A 9,972-nucleotide genomic window follows, 5' to 3' on the forward strand; every position below is an offset into this window, starting at 1 on the left:
TTCTCATTATGTTCCCAGGTCATTACTAGATTCCAGTGTGCTCAAAATTAATTGATGTCAATTAGCTCAATAATGATCTTCATTGACTTCCCACCATGATTGGGTGGATTTCCTACATGTGTCTCTTCCTGTTTCTGACATAATTGTGGTAAGATTTCCCATTACCAGGAGACTGGCTCACAGTGCGTCCCATGATTCGGTGGAACCAGCAACCATGTTCCTGCCATGATGATTGACAAGGTTAGAAAGAGAGGTCAGGAAAGCTATCTCCATAACGTACCTAAAATAATTTTTAAGTCGTGTAGGTTGAAAGACAACTTTCATGGGAGCTCTATAGAAAAGGGGCTAATCAGAGAAAAAAAACCCACCAGACTAGCAATTATCTGTAGAAGATTGAAAGTTAATATGGATAAATTATTGGAATTGATTAAGTGACAGAAAAGGTCTCTGCTGGGTAAAGCTATTAGGATCCTGCAGCAACCTTGCGGCAATGTCACGGAGCTGCATGTCACTGAGCCTAAATAGCACAGTGTGGATGGAGCCTGTACACACTGCACAGACTCTAAGCACACCACCACAATGAGAGAGATGTCTGAGAGCACATGGACATGAGCCCACACAAAATAGATTAACGCTTATCCACTGTAACTATTAGGTATATCTGTGATTGCCATGTATTTAGTTTTAATGTATAAGAAATAGGGTTATTTTGAAGTCCAAACTTGAAGCCAGCTCTTGACTCTGTCGTCTTCTCCTTGACCAGTCTGTCTTGAACCCAACTTAGTATGACACCAAACCACACGAGAGAAGATAGTGGCAACGATGGCATTCACATCCTGAAAAATTAGGAAAGATCAAGAACAGACATGGCAGCATCTGGAGCAATCAAAAAGTCATGTTTTCAAAAGGTGAAGCTGCCATAGTCCTGCTGGGCCATTAGGCTGCCAACTCATTCAAAAGGGACAACTGGTGGTGGTTTAGCCTGGAGGTCACCACAGGTGAGGGGAGAGGTTTAGAAGAAGATGTCAACTTGAGCTGGTGCAGGAATTGAACCTACACTATTGGCACCTCGAACCAGCCATCCAGCCACCTGAGCTAACCAACATCCACCAAAAATAGATTGGTACAGCTTTAAGATGATGAATTTAATGAAATATTTGTTTAATTTGATGGTTTGAATGACAAATTCAAAATTGTATTTGGCAACGAAGCAATTATTAATTAGAATCAAAAAAATTGCATGAAGTAAAAACACATGATTCTGATCTCGTGCTGTTGAGTTTGATGTGGAAATATCTCAGATGCAGACAAAAGTGGTGTGTTTGACATTGCAGTAGCCATCGTCAATGTAGTTAAAACCTGATTGAATCTTACCAAGTGAAGCCATTAGAAAGCTCTACCATAGATTTTTTGGAAATCCTTCAGCCATCTTAGAAATCAAAATTTTTCATTTGTTTCTATGGAGATGCCACATTGGTAAAGGAAAAACAAAACTGAACCTTATGTTGAAGAACAGCAGAAAAACTTCAACTGCTTTCAATTTTCATGCTGCAACAATAACATTTACCGCAACCAAAGATTCCACAACTTTCGTCAATAAATAACACAGCAGGCATCAAAATAGCTATAGTAAAACAAAGAGTTCAAAACTTTAATAGTCACCTTCAAAGTTATGATCAACAACTTCAAGTGTCTATCAATAATCAGTCACTGCAACAATGTTCACCAGAACCAATCTTTTTGCCAGAGAAATTCAAGAAATTAAATCAATTTTCTAAATCTGAAGATTTCAAACAGCTTCAGGTTTGGAAACCAAATGCAGCTGAGGTTAGCACACTTATCTCTGTTATATAGGGAAAATCACATCAATGGGAAACAATTAGTATTTGATTACTAATTGATCAATATTTCATCACTATAACAAATATGACACTGATGATGTCATGCTCCAAAAGCATACACAACTTCAAGCAGGGGCTGGAGATGGTTACCAGTTGTACCTACGAGACTAACAACTGGCATGAGTGGATTGTTTTATCAGTTTTTGCCACTTCCATCTAGAAGCACAAGGGCAGCAGATATATAGGAACACCACCACCTCCAAGGTCCCCTCCAAGTCCCTCACCATCCTGACTTGGAAATATATCGCCGTTCCTCCACTGTCACTGGGTCAAAATCCTGCAATTCCCTCCCTAATAGCATTGTGGGTCAACCCACAGCAGGAGGAATGCAGCTCACCACCACCTTCTCAAGGGCAACTAGGGATGGGCAAGAAATGCCGGCCAGCCAGCAATGCCCACATCCCACAAAAATGAATTTTAAAAAAAAAGGTAAAGCTAGACAGACTGGACCTGTATCCTCTGGAGTTTAGAAGAGCTGGAGGTGACTTAATTGAAAAATATAAGGTCCTGAGGGGACTCGATTAGGTGAATGAGGAAAGGGTGTTTCTTCTTGTGGGAGAATCTCGAACGAGGGATCATAGTTTCAAAATAAGGGGCTGACCTTATTTTCTCTCAGAAGGTTGTGAGTTTTTGGAATTCCCTTCTCAAAAAGCTGCAGATGCAGAATTTTTAAATATTTTTAAGGCAAGGGTAGGTAGATTCTTGATGTCCAAAGCAATGAAAAATTATCAGGGATATGCGGAACTGTAGAGCTGAAGCCATAGGTCATGGAGTGATACAGCACAGAAACAGACCTGTTAAAATCAGACCAGCCATGATCTTATTGAATGATGAAGCTGGTTTGAAAGGCTGAGTGGCCTACTTTTGTTCCTTGTTTGTACATACAGGTCATGAATGAAACTCTGTGAAGCATGCAGCTATGGAAATTTACAAGAACTGATTTGTGACCAAATTTTCCTGGGCATCTTAAATAAATCAATCACTGAACTTCTTCAATTGAAAGACAATCTAATTCTAGAACAAGCAGTCCAAGTAGTGGATACAGAGTCTGGAAGATTGTTCAAGAAACATCGTTCAGCAAAGATTCCATTGAATGCAAAACGTTCTACAGAAAGTGTTGACTAATACTGCAACAGATCGAGATTCCTTACATGAAGAACAACTACATATGGATGGATGACTTTATTTCTTCTTCAGGGAACTGACAATGCTAGTAATCTCAGAATATTGTAATCACAGGCTTATTATGTGCAAATGAAGTTCATTCAGCCCATTGTGACAGCACTGGCTCTCTAAGCATTTTAATGTAGTGCCATTCTCCTGCCTTTTCTCCATAACCCTGCCCACTATTTCCATTTAATTAATCAACCAAAGTCCTCTCAAATGCCTCAGTTGAACCTGTCTCCATCTCATTTCCAGGCAGTGCATTTCATAGCCTCGCCAAAGTCCTGTACAACTACAACATAACTTCCCAACTTCTGTACTCATTGTCCTGACTGATGAAGGCCAGTATGCCAAAAGCCTTCACTGCTGTGTCTACCTGTGACTCCACTTTCAGAGAACCGTGCACCTGAACTCCAAGGTCCCTCTGTTCCACTGCACTCCTTAAGGCCCTTCCATTCACCATGAAACTCCTACCTTGCTTACACTTTCCAAAATGCAACACCTCACACTTATCTATATTAAACTCCATTTGCTGTTTCTCGGCCCACTTTCTCAGCTGGCCAAGATCTTGCTGCAATTTCTGATAACCTTCCTTAGTGTCCATGATACTGCTTCAGGAAACTTTCCTGAACACATTTAACAAATTCCACCCTATCTAAACCCTTAACACTATGGAGTTGCTCCCTTTCAAGACTGGACACTGTCCAGACCTCTCGTACTTCTGAAAACTTCTATCAGATCTCCACTTAGTCTCGTCTCAAAGAAAACTGTTCCAACTTCTTCGAACCAGCCTCATGACTGAAGTGTCTCATTCCTGGAACCATTCTTGTAAATTGCACCTACATTTTCTCCAATGTATTCACATCCTTCCTGTAGAGTGCAGGCCCGAACTGGATACTATACTTCATAGACTCTCCATTTACAGTACAGATGTAGGCCATTCAGCCCCTTGGGTCTGTTCTGACTGCCTTAGTACCATTTTCCAGTTTTTGGCTCAAAGCCCTGCAGGGTTTGACATCACAACGGGATATCTGAACACTGCTTAAATACTCTTGAGAATTTCTATCTCAACCACCCTTTCAGGCAATGAGTTCCAAACTCCCACCACCCTCTGTGTGAAAAAGAAACATTCTCAAGTCCCCTCTTCGCTTTCTCCCTCTAATTCTAACTCTGTGCCACTCTGGCTATTGACCTCTCTACTAACGGAAAAAGTGTTCCTCATAATCTTAGGAACATCTATAAGGTTCCACTCTTAAACCTTCATTACCTCAAGGTAAACAATCCCAGTCTAACCAATCTCCATCATAGCTCAGACCTTCCAGTCCAGGCCACAGCTTGGTAAATCTCTTCCGTTTGCTCTCTAGCACAATCATATCCTTCCTACAGTGTGATGACCAGAACTGCACGCAGTAATCTAGTCGTATGCCTCTTTTATGTTGCCTTCTTAACCACCTTATCCACCTGCCCTGCTACCTTTAGGGATATGCACACTAAGGTCCCTCTGATCTTCAATACTTTCCAGAGTCCTACCATTCTCAGTGTGATCTCTTGCCTTGTTAGTCCTCCCCAAATGCTTCACATTTTCCCGGATGAATTCCATTTGTCTCTGCTCAGCCTAGCTGACCAGCCCATTGATATCCTTCTGCAGTTTACCATGTTCCTCCCACTATTTACCACCCTACTAATTTCCATGTCATTTGCAAACTTCCTTATACTGAAGTCTGAGTCATCAATGTACACGATAACCAGTAAGAACTCCACTGGAAATGGATTTCCAGTCACAGAAACATCCCCCGACCATCGCCCTGTGCTTCCTGCCTCTCAACCAATTTTGGATCCATCGGGCCACTTTGCCTTGAACCCCAAGGGCTCTTACCTTCTTGACCAGTCGACCACGAGGGACCTTATCAAAAGCCGAACTAAAGTCCATTTTGAGCATGTAAAATGCATTATCTTCATCAACATTCCTGGTCACCTCCTCAAAAATTTCAATCAAATTTGTCAAAACACAATCCACCCTAAATAAATCCATTCTGACTATCCCTGATTACTCCGTGTCTCTCCAAGTGCAGATATATTATGTGCCTTGGAATGCTTTCTAATAACTTCCCCACCGTCAAGGTTAGATCAACTGGCCTGTGATTTCTGCTGTATACCTTCCTCCTTTTTGTAACAATGTCAGCAGTCCCCGTTATGTTGAGGATTTGAAAAATTATACTGACAGACCCCTAACATCTCCTCCCTTGCCTCCCTAAACAGTCTGGGATAAATCTCTCATCCAGGCTTGCAGATTTGCCACTTGTATGAGTGCTAGAGCTGTTAGCATGCCCTCTCTCTCACCAATTTTATCACAAGTATTTTGAACCTGGTTATTGACTTTCTCTGATTTACCTATCAAAACAAATTAATCAGGTCAAAGATGAGGGTAGGAGAGATAAGGAAAAATTGTAGAGTAGATGTTGTAAAAATAAATGTGAATAAAGATTAATCAGTGTTTATAATGAGGGAGATAAAAAAAATGTTTGAGGAAGGATGCCAGGACCCTGGAATAACTTAGTGATGATGTCAGGGGACTACACATCTCTGTACATAAATATCTCAGTGTGGGTGGATTCAGAGCATTCTACACACTCTGGAAGCACGCCAGCAAACTCCAATAATCCAACATGACATAGAGAGAGAGAGAGACTTGACAGCACGTGGACATGGGCCTGTGCAGAAGATAGATTCATGCTGACCTAATATCCAAGACTACCACGTACTCCAGGATTTATGTATTAATGTATAATAAATAGTGTTACTTTGAAATCTGAGAATTGACTTTGCATTTCTCCTTGACCAGTCTGTCTTCAACTCAAACCTGTATGTCGCATCAAACCACACGATAACAGAGGCACAAGTGTTTGTCCAGAGACTGACGATAAATCTCATCATAATAACTGATACCACCGAGCTCGCTGATACGTTTAACAGAGCCAGACGCTAAATAAGGCCTAGCCACATCCAATAATGTTGACAGGATGTTTTTACACAATAACACAAGAGAACACTTTTCTTAAAATTCATTCATGGGATGCGGGCATTGCTGGCTAGGCCAGCATTTATTGTCCACCCCAGGTGGGGAGTATTCCATCACACTCCTGACTTGTGCCTTAACCACTCTTGGTTAAGAGTCAACTACATTGTTGTGGGTCTGGAGTCACATGTAGGCCAGGCCGGGTAAGGATGGCAGATTCCTTCCCTAAAGGACATTAGTGAACCAGATGGGTTTTTCCTAAAATCAACAATGGATTCATAATCACCATTAGGCTCTTAATTCCAAATTTGTTATTGAAATCAGATTCCACCTTCTGCCATGGCAGGATTCAAACCCCAGTTTCCAGAATGTTACCAGGGTCTTTTGATTAATAGTCTAGTGATAATACCACTAGGGTATCATCGCCAAATATTAAGGATTGCAGGAAAGAGGAATATTCACTCTGAAGAAAGACTGTGGTTTTGATCCCTATGGAAGTGAGGAGATTTAATCGAGGTATATAAAATTATAAGGGGCCTAAATACACTGGATAGAAAGAACCCATTCCCTGAGCAGAGAGGTCACTAACCAGGGAGTATGAATTAAGAGCAATCAATAAATGAGAGTGGGGACTGGGGGGTAATTCTTTCACCTGGAGGGTATTGAGGATCTCACACTCACTGCTTGAAAGGGTGGTAAGGGGAGAAACCCTCAACACACTCAAAAAGTACAAGGAATTTTAAAAACAACATTCACAGGATGTGGACATCACTGGCTGGGCCCAGCATTTATTACTCGCCCCTAGTTGCCCCTTGAGAAGATGGGGGTGAGCTGCCTTCTTGAACCGCTGCAGTCCTCCTGCTGTGGGTTGACCCACAATGCCCCTAGGGAGGGAATTCCAGTATTCTGACCCAGCAACAGTGAAGGAACAGCGATATATTTCCAAGTCAGGATGGTGGGTGGCTTGGAGGGGAACTTGCAGGTGGTGGTGTTCCCATGTATCTGCTTCCCTTGTCCTTCTACATGGAAGTGGTCATGGGTTTGGAAGGTGCTGTTTGAGGATCTTTGGTGAATTTCTGCAGTGCATCTTGTAGATAGTACACACTGCTGTTACTGAGCGTCAGTGGTGGAGGGAGTGGATGTTTGTGGATGTGGTGCCAATCAAGCGGGGGCTGCTTTGTCCTGGAAGGTGTCAAGCTTCTTGAGTGTTGTTGGGGCTGCACTCATCCCGGCAAATGAGGAATACTCCATCACACTCCTGACTTGTGCCTTGCAGATGATGGACAGACTTTGGGGAATCAGGAGGTGAGTTACTCACCGCAGGATTCCTAGCTTCTGGCCTGCTCTTGTAGCCACTGTGATTGTGTGGCTAGTCCAGTTCAATTTCTGATCAATGGTAGACCCCAAGATGTTGGTTGTAGAGGATTCAGTGATGGTAATGCCATTGATTATCAAGGGGCGATAGTCATATTCTCACTTGTTGGATATGGTCATTGCCTTCCATAAAGTGTGACATGAATGTTCCTTGTAATTTATCAGGCCAAACCTGGATATTGCCTGGGTCTTGTTGCATCGGAACACCACCCCCTGCAAGTTACCCTCCAAGCCACCCACCAACCTGATTTGGAAATATATCGCCGTTCCATCTCACCATGCTCTCCTCAAAATCTGGAGAGTTTGACGCAGTACTCTGTAAGTATTTATCCCTCAGCCAACATCACTTCAAATATTAAAACAAAATCCAAGAATTGGAATGGTGCAGGTTTGTGGGATCTTGCTGTGTGCTATTATTGAATGGTGGCAGTTTAGGAAAAGGTGAGGTGCAACGAGGCCTGGGTGTCATGGTGGAACAATCGCTGAAGATTGGCATGCAGGTACAGCAGGCGGTGAGGAAAGCTAATGGCGTGCTGGCCTTCATAGTAAGAGAATTTGAGTATCGGAGTAAGGATGTCTTGTTACAATTATACAGGGCCTTGGTGAGGCCACACCTTGAGTAATGTGTGCAGTTTTGGTCTCCTAGTCTGAGGAAGGACATTCTTGCTATTGAGGGAGTCCAGTAAAGGTTCACCAGACTGATTTCTGGGATGGCAGAGGAAAGACTGGATCGAATGGGCTTGTATTTGCTGGAATTTTGAAAATGAGAGGGGATCTTATAGAAACATATAAAATCCGGATGGGACTGGACAGGCTAGATGCAGGAACAATGTTCCCGATGTTGGGGAAATCCAGAACAAGGGGTCACTGTCTAAGAAAAAGGGGTAAACCATTTAGGACTGAGATGAGGAAGAATTTCTTCAGTAGGTGAGTTGTGACCCTGTGGAATTCTCTCCCACAGGAAGCTGTTGGAGCCAGTTCAATAGATATATTCAAGAGGGAGCTGGACATGAACCTTGTAGCTAAAGGGATCAAGCGGCATGGGAGAAGGTACGAGTGGGGTACTGAGATTGCATGATCAGCCATTATCGTATTGAATGGTGGTGCAGGGTCGAAGGGCCGAATGGCCTACTCCTGCACCTATTTTCTATGCTTCTATGTAAACTGGTTGCTGGCATTTCCCACCCTCCAACACTTTGAAAATACTGGCAAAGGGTGAACTCAGAGAAAGAGATGGGGAGCAGATAAGAGTTCCCGTCGCGTTCGGAAGCGCTGACAATCCCGCGATGGGCGCTACGGCAATGCAACTCGCCCCGCACCTTGCCCGAGTGATTTCTGAAGTGCTTTTCCAGATCTCTCTCTCTTTCTCTCTCTCTCTCTCGTCTCTTGCCGTTGTTCTGTAATCCGCGCCCAAGTGTGTGTGTTTTCCCCGAACATCTGGACTGTGGGACCGGCCAAAATCCTTAGGAGCTTCGAGCTTGGGAGGGAGGATGGGGTGTGAACAGGGTGGAAAGCCCCCTCTCCCCTCTCTCGGAATTTGAGGAGGTGGAAAGAGTTAATGTGAGGGGAGGCGAAGGGTAACTCACTCGAAGAGGCTTCTCTTCAATTAAAAGCAGCGGTTCCTGCCGTCACACGCACACACACAGACAGAGAGAGAGAGAGAGAAGAAAAGGCGAACCAAATTCGTAACCTCTTTCTACACCACCTCCCCAACAACAACACACACACAAAAATCCAGCAGCTAGGAGCATCGCAACCTGCAAACTAGGAGGAAGAAGGAGAGAGAGAGAGAGATTCCTGATCACAGCAGAGAAATTTTAAAGAGAGAGAGAGAAAAAAATCTCCAACACAATGAAAAATAATTAAAGTGTCGGAAGAGAAGCCGGACTTTTAACAAGAGGAGTGTGAGTGAGTGAGTGCTGAGGGTTTTTATTTGTGGAGGGTTGTGTTTTTTTGGGGATGGGCGGATTTTTCGAAAAGGGGAAATTGAAAGGATTTGTAAGTAAATTTCAATCAGAGTGTGTGGGGGGAAGGTGGGGAGAGTGGAAGGGAAGCAGATTTTATTGTATTTTCAATAGGCAGATATTTGGGATTGCAGTATTCTGTGGGGTTATTGGGGATGGGTGAGCGGAGGTGGGGGGGGGATGTTGAAATTCGGATCGGGAAGGGTGCTCTCTCTTGTTTTAAAAAAAATAAATATCTAGATTTTTGAAGGTGCAGCAGTTCTCAGTGAGAATAGGAGAAAAGGCGGCTGTTGCTTTTGTGTGTATGTGTTTCTCTGTCGCTCTCTCTATATCAGTCACTGACTGTGGGACCCTTCTTTCTTCATTCTACCTAACCCCCTCCCAAATTACCCCAGAGGGGTTTTGTTGGGGGGGTGGGGTGGGAGAGTCAAATGTAGATTTCCTTGAGAATTTTTTTTGAATAAAACAAAAGGACGTATGAAATAAGGCTTCAACAAGTTTCCAATTCTTCCCCCCCCCCAACATTTTGTTCATAAATACCAACCCCCCCCCC

General features: G+C 43.2%; 1 protein-coding gene across 1 annotated transcript in view; it reads left to right on the forward strand.

Moving 5' to 3' along the window:
- The first annotated feature begins 8,952 nt into the window (after positions 1 to 8,952).
- The window catches only part of samd13 (sterile alpha motif domain containing 13), a 151,987-nt gene continuing 150,967 nt past the window's right edge, over positions 8,953 to 9,972 (forward strand). The window contains 1 exon segment of the mRNA XM_048602154.1: positions 8,953 to 9,367. The gene's annotated coding sequence lies outside the window, so the exon portion shown is untranslated.

The sequence above is a fragment of the Rhincodon typus genome, chromosome 10 (assembly GCF_021869965.1).
Source record: "Rhincodon typus isolate 14 chromosome 10, sRhiTyp1.1, whole genome shotgun sequence".
NCBI lineage: Eukaryota > Metazoa > Chordata > Chondrichthyes > Orectolobiformes > Rhincodontidae > Rhincodon > Rhincodon typus.